We start from the raw sequence: 9,095 nt of genomic DNA on the forward strand, positions 1-9,095 counted from the left end.
AGATTTCTAGATCGTTGATCATACCCGTCAACTTTTGTTGTTGTAAATAATTTACCTTTATGCCTTCCATTTATCTTATGCCAGACAAATGCCTGTACAGTAAAGAATGAGTGGAAACCAGTTCCATCTTGGTCCCGCAGCTTTGTTAATTTTTACTTCCATAAAACACCAAGACATGCTTTGATGAATATTGTCTTTTATTAATGACGAAGATAAACAACTAATTACAAATAAACTACCTTAACTACTAGGGAGATCCCAGATAAACGTAAAAGGACTTATTGAGTAGATAATATCACATAGGCAGAGAGATCTCCCTAAAGTCTAAGTAAGACATGATTATCAAATTTATAAGATGGGAGATCACCAGGTAACGTATATATACAAACTAGTCCACAATAATGGCAGGGGGATCTCCCTGTGATATGAAAAACCAAAACAATGTAAAAATTAAGGTGGCATATACAAAAATTTTGCCACAAAATCCAATGTTAATTGGATTCCGCCACCCAAGGGATAGAGAAGGAAACTGGTGACATGATAAAACATAACGAAATATTACAAGAAATCAAATATGTACAATATATATATATATATATATATATATATATATATATATATATATATATATATATATATATATATATATATATATATATATATATATGCCATCGTCAGAGAATATTTAACAAAAGCTACGTTAAAACTGAAAACATGAAAGGTCAGATCATTGTAAAGAAACCCAAGGAAACATTTTACTTTGGTGACCTTGTTTTAGATTATGACGACAAATATCGAGTTCGTGACCGACCCGAACGGTCTTACATATTTTTTTTGGATCATGATTATGTCAACAAACTGGAGACTTTAACAACTGTTTTAAACATTATCAGTATTTTATCCTTGTTGACCTTGTTTGTGCTTTACATGATAGTTCTCGAACTACGCACACCTCCTGGTCTGAATAATATAAACACAACTTTTTTCTCTTTTTTGTATGCAAAGCACTTATGCAGTAGCCAATGTTTTACAAAGGTCAACATTGCTTTGTAAGATAACAGGTGTTATTTTGCATTATTTCTGGTTTTCCCTTTGCTGTTGCCTTTTTATCTGACTGTTCTTTTCATATGTTCAGGACCTTTTCTACTTACGGACAGAATGGTTAAAATCGTGGTCAAAATATAATAATTTTTTCCTTTTTTTTTTCTTCTGTTACTTTACTCCCCTTATAATTGTCGGTGTTAATATAATTTCCACACTTGCTTTACACGGGAACATCGGATATGGTAAATTTTAGATTTGCATTTGAGAAAGTTTAACCTTTGCTATAAGTTGCCATGCTGGGTCATCAGTGTTTCACAAACACATCTTGTTTTTAGTTTTTTTTTTAGTTCTCCAGGAATTATAAAACACCATCTTTTTCAAAAGAATAATTACCAAATGGAAGGAAGAGAAATTAATAATTAGCTTTAGATGGTCTAATCCCACTGCATGGAAAGTTCTACTCAAAAATCTACTTGATTTGGTTCACTAGCTCTACTTTTGATGGGTTATTGGAAATTTATCTCCGCTGATTTAGACCAAACAAAATGGTATTTATGTGGGTTTATTGACACATAATAAAACAGCATCAACTAATATGAAACCTCTTCTTGTTAAAATTAAATTATTTAATGTATTCCCGTATCATCTACCACTGTTAACATCCATGGCAGATTTTTTTTCAGGTGTTTGATGAATATTTTTGGACTATCATCCATTTTTAAATGGACCGTGGATATTGTTAAAATAAGATATTTATAGTTAAAATAAATATGAATTTTTATCGAACGTTAGCAGTCGAAATCCTCCATAATGTCTTCTTTATGGTTTCGGTTATCTGGTACCGCTTGCAGGGTGGTGGGTAGGAGTTATCTTTCCTTGACCTGACTTGGCCCTTCTTCTTAAACAAAACATCCAAATTTACTCTAATAGATACCAATACTTAGTGATATTGTCATCTTGTATCTTTGAAAATTTCATTAACTTTCAAATGTAAAAAAAAATTTAAACAAATCCCTCCTTGATAAATTTCTGTAAACCTTTAAAGAGAGCACAGTCCTGGAATCAATGAAAACCGGCGATTCCAAGATCCATGGGTATCTATGACCCCCTTTCAAATCTGGCAAATTCAAGATGTGGAATTTTATTAAAGGAGTGCATCTTTAAATTGCTGATATTAATAAATTTAGCATTGCCTATTTCGCTTAAACTTGACATATTTACATTTTTTTCAAATGTAAAGAGTTTAACAGTATATAAAACCCTTTTTAATCAAAAATAGATTTTTGCTGCTGTAGCCAAATCCATACCTTTTCATTCTAGCTACTCGAACATTTTCTCAGAGAATAATTCTTGGACACAGAAAGCAGTCATTTTCTTATTTTTTTTATGCATTTGCATTTTAGACAGTATTGAATTTTCTAGAAATAAGATTAAGCACGTGTATTTTCTTCTGTGATAATGTAAAACGTGTATGGTACAAGTCGAATATAGTTATGAAATATGTTATACAATGGAAACACGTTGTAATGTGATTCTACTTAGAAAAAAAATCCAAGAATATACTTATATAATACCATTATTTCATATAAGTGAATAAATATATAAATTGTTAACGGTATGTAAAATACAAAATACTTTACAAGAAAATTCAATGTTAGAACAATTTATCAAAGATTCATTACGTAAGGATATAGATTTCACGCTGAATTTATCAAAAACAGACGCGTGAAATAAGCGGAGATAACGAACAGTATTCGAGCTCAAAAGTCCATTAAACAATACAAAATAGTAGCAGAGCAAAAACGGACCTCTTAGACATCAGAGGTGGGATCAGGTGCCATGGAGGAGTGAGCATCCCCTGCCGACCAGTCACACCCGCCGTGTCTAAAGAAACAATTACATGTCCTGCAAATCTGTTCTAAAATGTTTATTTTTGTTTATTTGTTTATATTGATTGTATGTTGCTGGTCATCCTCAATACCAGGGCTAACTGGCCATTGTAAATGGGTATTGTTGAGAATCTTGTAATAAAAGATTTTTAAACAATCATGAAATGTTAAAGAAATATGTGAGATCATTTCATATAAGTACCAGAAGAAGAAATCAAATTCCTTGACGATAATATTTTTTACACATTACAGAAAGTATTATATAAATATTGCATATAGTTGAGTGTAACATTGAAAATTTTCACCCCAAGAAAACCATTGTCAACCGAGGCGCAGTGTTTTTAATAGTGTAATATTAAATTAAAAAACTATTTTAAAAAATAGTGTTTTTTAACAAATGTTTCTCAACGAATCAGATTCAACTAATTTACATGAAAGTATGATATTTAATAATATAACAGTGGCAGATTATGAAATCCTTTTGTCTCCTTTACAGTAAGCAAAACATGGTTTTGATAGTTATTTTCTGACAGTTAATTTTTGACAGTTATTAACCAATTCCTATACTCATAACTGTTGTTTAGACTTTATATTCTGTCCTAAAGCACTATTTTGAGAAGTTATTTGATAATAAATGAAACGTAACAAAGTAAATTGGATAGTTTTAAATAATTATGTTGTTCTTCTATTCCTACACAATGTGCTTTGGCTGCACCTGTTATCATATTTTCTGTTTCTATTTCATACTTTCTTTCTTTTTTCTCCCTGATGTTCATGCCATTGAGTATATCTACATGTACATGTATTTATCAAGAACATGCTTATAATGGCTATACTAAAAGATGAGTAGTTGTTTACTTATTACCACTACCCCAAACCCCCGCTGCAATAAAACTAATATCAGACTGTCTTTGTTGACAACAGTGTGCGTTCTTTAAAATATCTTTCTCCTCAAGACATTTTTTAACATGCATATTATCTCTATTAATGTTAGTATCAACAGAGTAAAAGCATACTTGTCACTAGGCAGTAAAAACTATAAGGTCAATATAAACATCAGTATATTAATTTACTGATTAATGTTCATATGACTTAACAGAGATAAAAAAAAAAAAGGTTGGGGGAGGGATGCTAGTCTCAAACAGAGAAGAATAGTTCTTAATATATTGTCAATTATTTTGGTTTGTATGCAAGAGAAATAGTTTATACTTTTAGTAACATATGAAAGAATTCAACTAAAACTAAAGTTTTTATTATTGCTTATCATCCCGAACTGATCCTGCATCATTAATTTTGAAAACAGAGTAAGCAAGTATATACGAAGGTGATGTCTCAATGGCATCAATGGCTACACAACTGCCTTGTAACATCAACTTTTCTATCTCCCGAGTGTCGACTATTACTAATGAACTCATATGTTCTTCAGTAAAATAAACTTTGTGCAAGTAATTCAAATTTTAGACACACTTTGACAGAATGACAAGTTCAATTCTTCAATTCCGTAAGGTTTAAAAAAGTTTGGATGAGTATTTACTGAAAAAAGGTAATAATTTCATGCATTTCAATGATATGAACTTTACTTTCAATACTAAATTCACAAATTGGAGATGACTAATTCATTTGATATTATGGACATTTTGCACGCCATGTTATCCCACCTTCTTTATAGGAAAAAAACTTGAGAAGAATAGCAAACATGATTGACATCTTATTAACATATCAACATTTCCATTGCTGCGTGGTTTTAAATGCTCACCTCAGTGACCTATTGCTACAACGCATCTTTTTCACGTTCGCTATCGTCCATTGTGCATCGGTCGAAAACTTTATATATTTTTACCTTCCTCTCATAAATGAGTGAATGAATTTTAATCATTATATATAACATATGTGGACTAAAAAGAAAAAAAATCAATTATACATGGTCTCTGCACCCTTTGGTCTGATAGGTGGGGTCAAAACCATAAAATTAATGCAATATATGTAATATGTATACGGATATAGAGCGTCAATTACTGCATGAACAAGAATCTATGTTTTCTCTATAATTTACAGCATCTATTTTAGGCCAATTGTTACTTTAAAATGAGAGTTCAACCTCAAAATCGTGTCAATTAATGAATGGACAACTCTTCATGTTGCTGACATATGGCAGAGAAATAGAATATTTGTGAAAAAAAAGACAAAAAACAAAGCTTCTGAGTGACTTAAAATTGCCGTTTTTTTTTCTTCATATGCTAAAGCATTTCTATTTTTAGGGGTATTCTATTTTAAATAGAGAAGAGAATCTCCTTCATATAGTGTGCATTCCATCTAGTGGTGTCCAGCTTTCTTTGATTTTACACTATAGTTCATAAAAATCCAGCAAAGGAATCTAAAACGTCACCAGATTTTGATTTCTTTTACATATTTCTAAAATGAATACATTTATAAATGCAAAGTTACTAAAAGTATCATTGAAAGCCCACTTACGTTTCTCATGAGATGACACTACTAATCCTAATTAATAAAAACGCCCTTAAGCTTCAGATATTTTCCAGGGACATTTATTTCAATTAGCCTTAAAGTTCTAAAGAAAAATATATTTTTTTTCATTTTTCATTTTTTTAAGAAACTTTGACATTTTGTGCGACCTCTTCTTTAGATAAGGAATATTAAAAAAAATTAACTATTACATGACCTATATTTTTTGTAATGTTATATTATGAGTCACTGATTTCGTTCAAGGGTACTAGATACATACAAAAATAATTTTATATTTCCTTTTTTTCTTGTTTTCGTTTGTTCAAAAAGTGTCAAATTCACTAGATCCTTCTCCATGGCAATTGCTTGTACCTATGTTTTTTTCGGACACCATATTTGTTACTTTTGGAACAAAACAAAACAGAGCAAAACACATCTATAGTGCAATTTTCATTCATATCCAAGACATGCCATTTCCAATTTCTATAGTAAACTTTTTGATGCTTACAGAGATGGTACGTTAAGACGCCAAATTTACAAAAAAAAATTAATAAACGTAAATAAAGCGTCTTATTTATTTAATAGAATAAACAAAAAAAAACTTATTTTTTAATAGAATGTACAATAATTGAAAAAAAAAGACAATTGGAAAAATAATTTCTTTTGGATTTTCAAGGAAGAACAAAGTTGCCAGCAAATCCGTATCCGTCATGAGTTCGATGACCATAAACAATAAGTCCAAATCTTGAACGATCAGTTGTTGTTATAACGTATGAACCCATTTTTAGTTCAAAAATAAAAAGTTGGTAGAATTTATCCAAACCTGCGTAATCTTGATACACTAGTTTATGCTCAAAAGCTGAACTGCCGTTAATACGCAGGTTATATTCAGATTCTATGGGAATTATAATAGTAATGAAGTTTTCTGTGTAACCGTCAGGCACAGTGATCTTATAATAATTAACATATTGATTAACACCAGGTATGACTGTCATGTATTAAAATTAAATTAAATCCCATTCCAAATCCAGCAACTAAAACAGGTTTTTCTGAATTTAAAATTACTCTTTCATTAAAAGTTATCTCCTTATACTCCATTGCATTCAAATGCCACCTTGAATCGTTTAGTCCAATGCTACAGTTCACAAAAGTTTGATATTCGCTGATGACCTGAATTAATGTGTTTTTATTGTGATAAAGTGGAGGGACGACATACTTATTATCTAATTCATTAGTAGGCGGCAACTGTGTTACCATATGACTGCAGTCATTTGACAAGTCACTCCATCTCTGACACCGATTTCCAGAAAACACAGCTATTGGTTTTGTGGAGGAGATGAAGGTGCCAGTAAGATCTGTGGTATGACAATTTGGAAAGTCTCAAATCTATCTAGATTTAGCGAAAAAGTGTCCCCGTCATTGTAAATACTTCCCAAAAGAGTTATTGATGAGGTCTTTTTCATTTTAAAAGTAACTTTTATCCTGGTTCCATCATACAGGGGTACAATAGCAAACTGACTAAAATCCAAAGAGGTATCATATGGTTCAGATGAAGAAACAAAATAATTGGTTGAAAGCTTATTTGTTGGTATAATCAGTGTTCCGTCGTTAGTATCATCATTATGGCTGTCAAAAATAGTTACATTGGACACCTCTGAGGTATGTAAGATTATTCCATTTGGTTCAATCTTCATGTATTCACATTGCAGTTCCAAAGGAAGAGTGACAAGGGACCCGGACGTAATATTAAATGTCTTGTCAACTGATGATTTAATGTTCGCATTCAGGTTTGGAGAACTTGATAACGTGACCTCTGTTTTATTTTCAGTTGTTATATAAATCGAGAGCTGCCCAGAAGATCCAGCGCGATTACGCATGAAAAGAATAAGAAATTCTTTACCTCTCTTTCCTGCAAGGAATTATAGTAATAGTAATTCCAAAATATATCCTTCTAACAAGTTCAAGAATACACTGGTCTAGATATTAACACCAATATGCTATCTCGTTATTAAATACTTTGTACCTGTGTATGTTTGCACTTGAGTAGTCGGTCGTGATGATGTTGGCTTCGTTGTTGTATTCGATGATGTCGTTGACTTCAATGTTGTCAAGGACGAGGACGTACCATCACCTAATAATCATGCTAATATATATATCCCATGTTCTTGCTTTTCTTTGTCTTATTCTCAACAAAAAAATGTAATAATGTTCCTTTCTTACGAAATATTGTATATTCTTGTAATTAAAGTGTCTTAAATAAATATTTCATTTTATCAAGATTTCAGTGTTGAGATCACTACAATAGAATATAACTAATATTTTATTCCATATTTAGAGGCTACCGGAACCTTTCGAAGCATCATAAAATATCTAAATTACTTCTCGCTAAAATTAAATACTTATGAAGGACAATTTTTTAAACACACAATTTTCGTCGCGCTAAAAATTCCACTCAGGCGGGTTAAAGATTTCCATTATATCTCATACTTAATGGTGTTTTTTTATTAATAGAGACAGAAATTTAAGAATGAGTTTGTTTTTTTTGTTTTGTTTTTTTTTTTTTTTTTTTTGTTTTTTTTTTTGTTTTTGTTTTTGTTTTTTTTTTTTTTTTTTGTTTTTTGTTTTTTGTTTTTTTTTTTTTTGTTTTTTTTTTTTTGTTTTTTTTTTTTTGTCTTTTTTAAACAACACAATTAATAATTAGAAGGATCCAAAGAACAGATACATGTACATTATGTTTTATCATTTCATTATATAAAAATATTAAACAGAAAAGACACTAAAATGCTGCTAGAATCCTACTGTGTTGTAAATGAAATAATTATTCCACAGATTCGCATGAAACTGTATACAACGTTTTACAGTTTATACTTATAGTTGATAATTCTTAGAAAACAACAATTTTCTTCAATCCTGGCAAGCATAATATCCGAGCGTATCATTGCAATGTAGTTTTTTTTTTATTCTGATGTCAGGGCTACAGAAGAAACGCTGTCAAAGATAAATGAACGGATTTATATGTTCATATAATCATTAAAAGAAATAACTGACGAAGATATGAATCATCATACTTCAATCATAAAGTTTTAAAAAGTTTCATAACATAAAATTTTAACTGTATTCTCTTCTAAACCGCCGTTTTTCATATCTTTTTTATTATCATTACCTTTTATCATTACCATTTATTTTCGCCGAAATATGACTGAAATATTGCCGTTAAACAATAATAATCAATCATTATCTTTTCATTCCACACCTCAGATACATATATTTGATTGACAATGATGCACATTTATGAAGTCATTGGTAGAAGAATCGGTCTTTTCACGATAACTGCGGTACAGCTCTTTTCAGGGGAAATTAATAATATTTTTTTTTTGTTTGCTAACAGATAGTTAAATGTTTCAACTGACTCAATCATAATTAGATACGATTAAGAGGTCTAGGTGGTCACGGTTTTTTTTTTTTAAGAAAGAGGAAATTGTATCCAATGTAATATCCCCACCATGGTTTTTACGGCATAGTATTTTGTGACTTAAAAAATCCTTTTTCTTTTTATTTGGAACTGTTGAGTAATTTGTTGACCACCCAATTTCCTGTAAAAAAGGGGAGGGGGTTCATAATTTTAGTAGTTTATTTAATCCTTACATACTATCTCTCGACTTCTGTTCTTACTTACATTTGTTGTTACATAGGTCCGCA

At 30.6% G+C, this 9,095-nt stretch overlaps 1 pseudogene; it reads right to left on the bottom strand.

Annotated features, from left to right (window-relative positions):
- Positions 1 to 6,067: 6,067 nt before the first annotated feature.
- On the bottom strand, positions 6,068 to 8,569 carry LOC133189241 (IgGFc-binding protein-like; annotated as a pseudogene).
- Between the last annotated feature and the right edge of the window lie 526 nt (positions 8,570 to 9,095).

Source organism: Saccostrea echinata, unplaced genomic scaffold (genome assembly GCF_033153115.1).
Source record: "Saccostrea echinata isolate AGI-Se365-2 ecotype Australia unplaced genomic scaffold, CSIRO_AGI_Sech_v1 ptg000017l, whole genome shotgun sequence".
Taxonomy (NCBI): domain Eukaryota; kingdom Metazoa; phylum Mollusca; class Bivalvia; order Ostreida; family Ostreidae; genus Saccostrea; species Saccostrea echinata.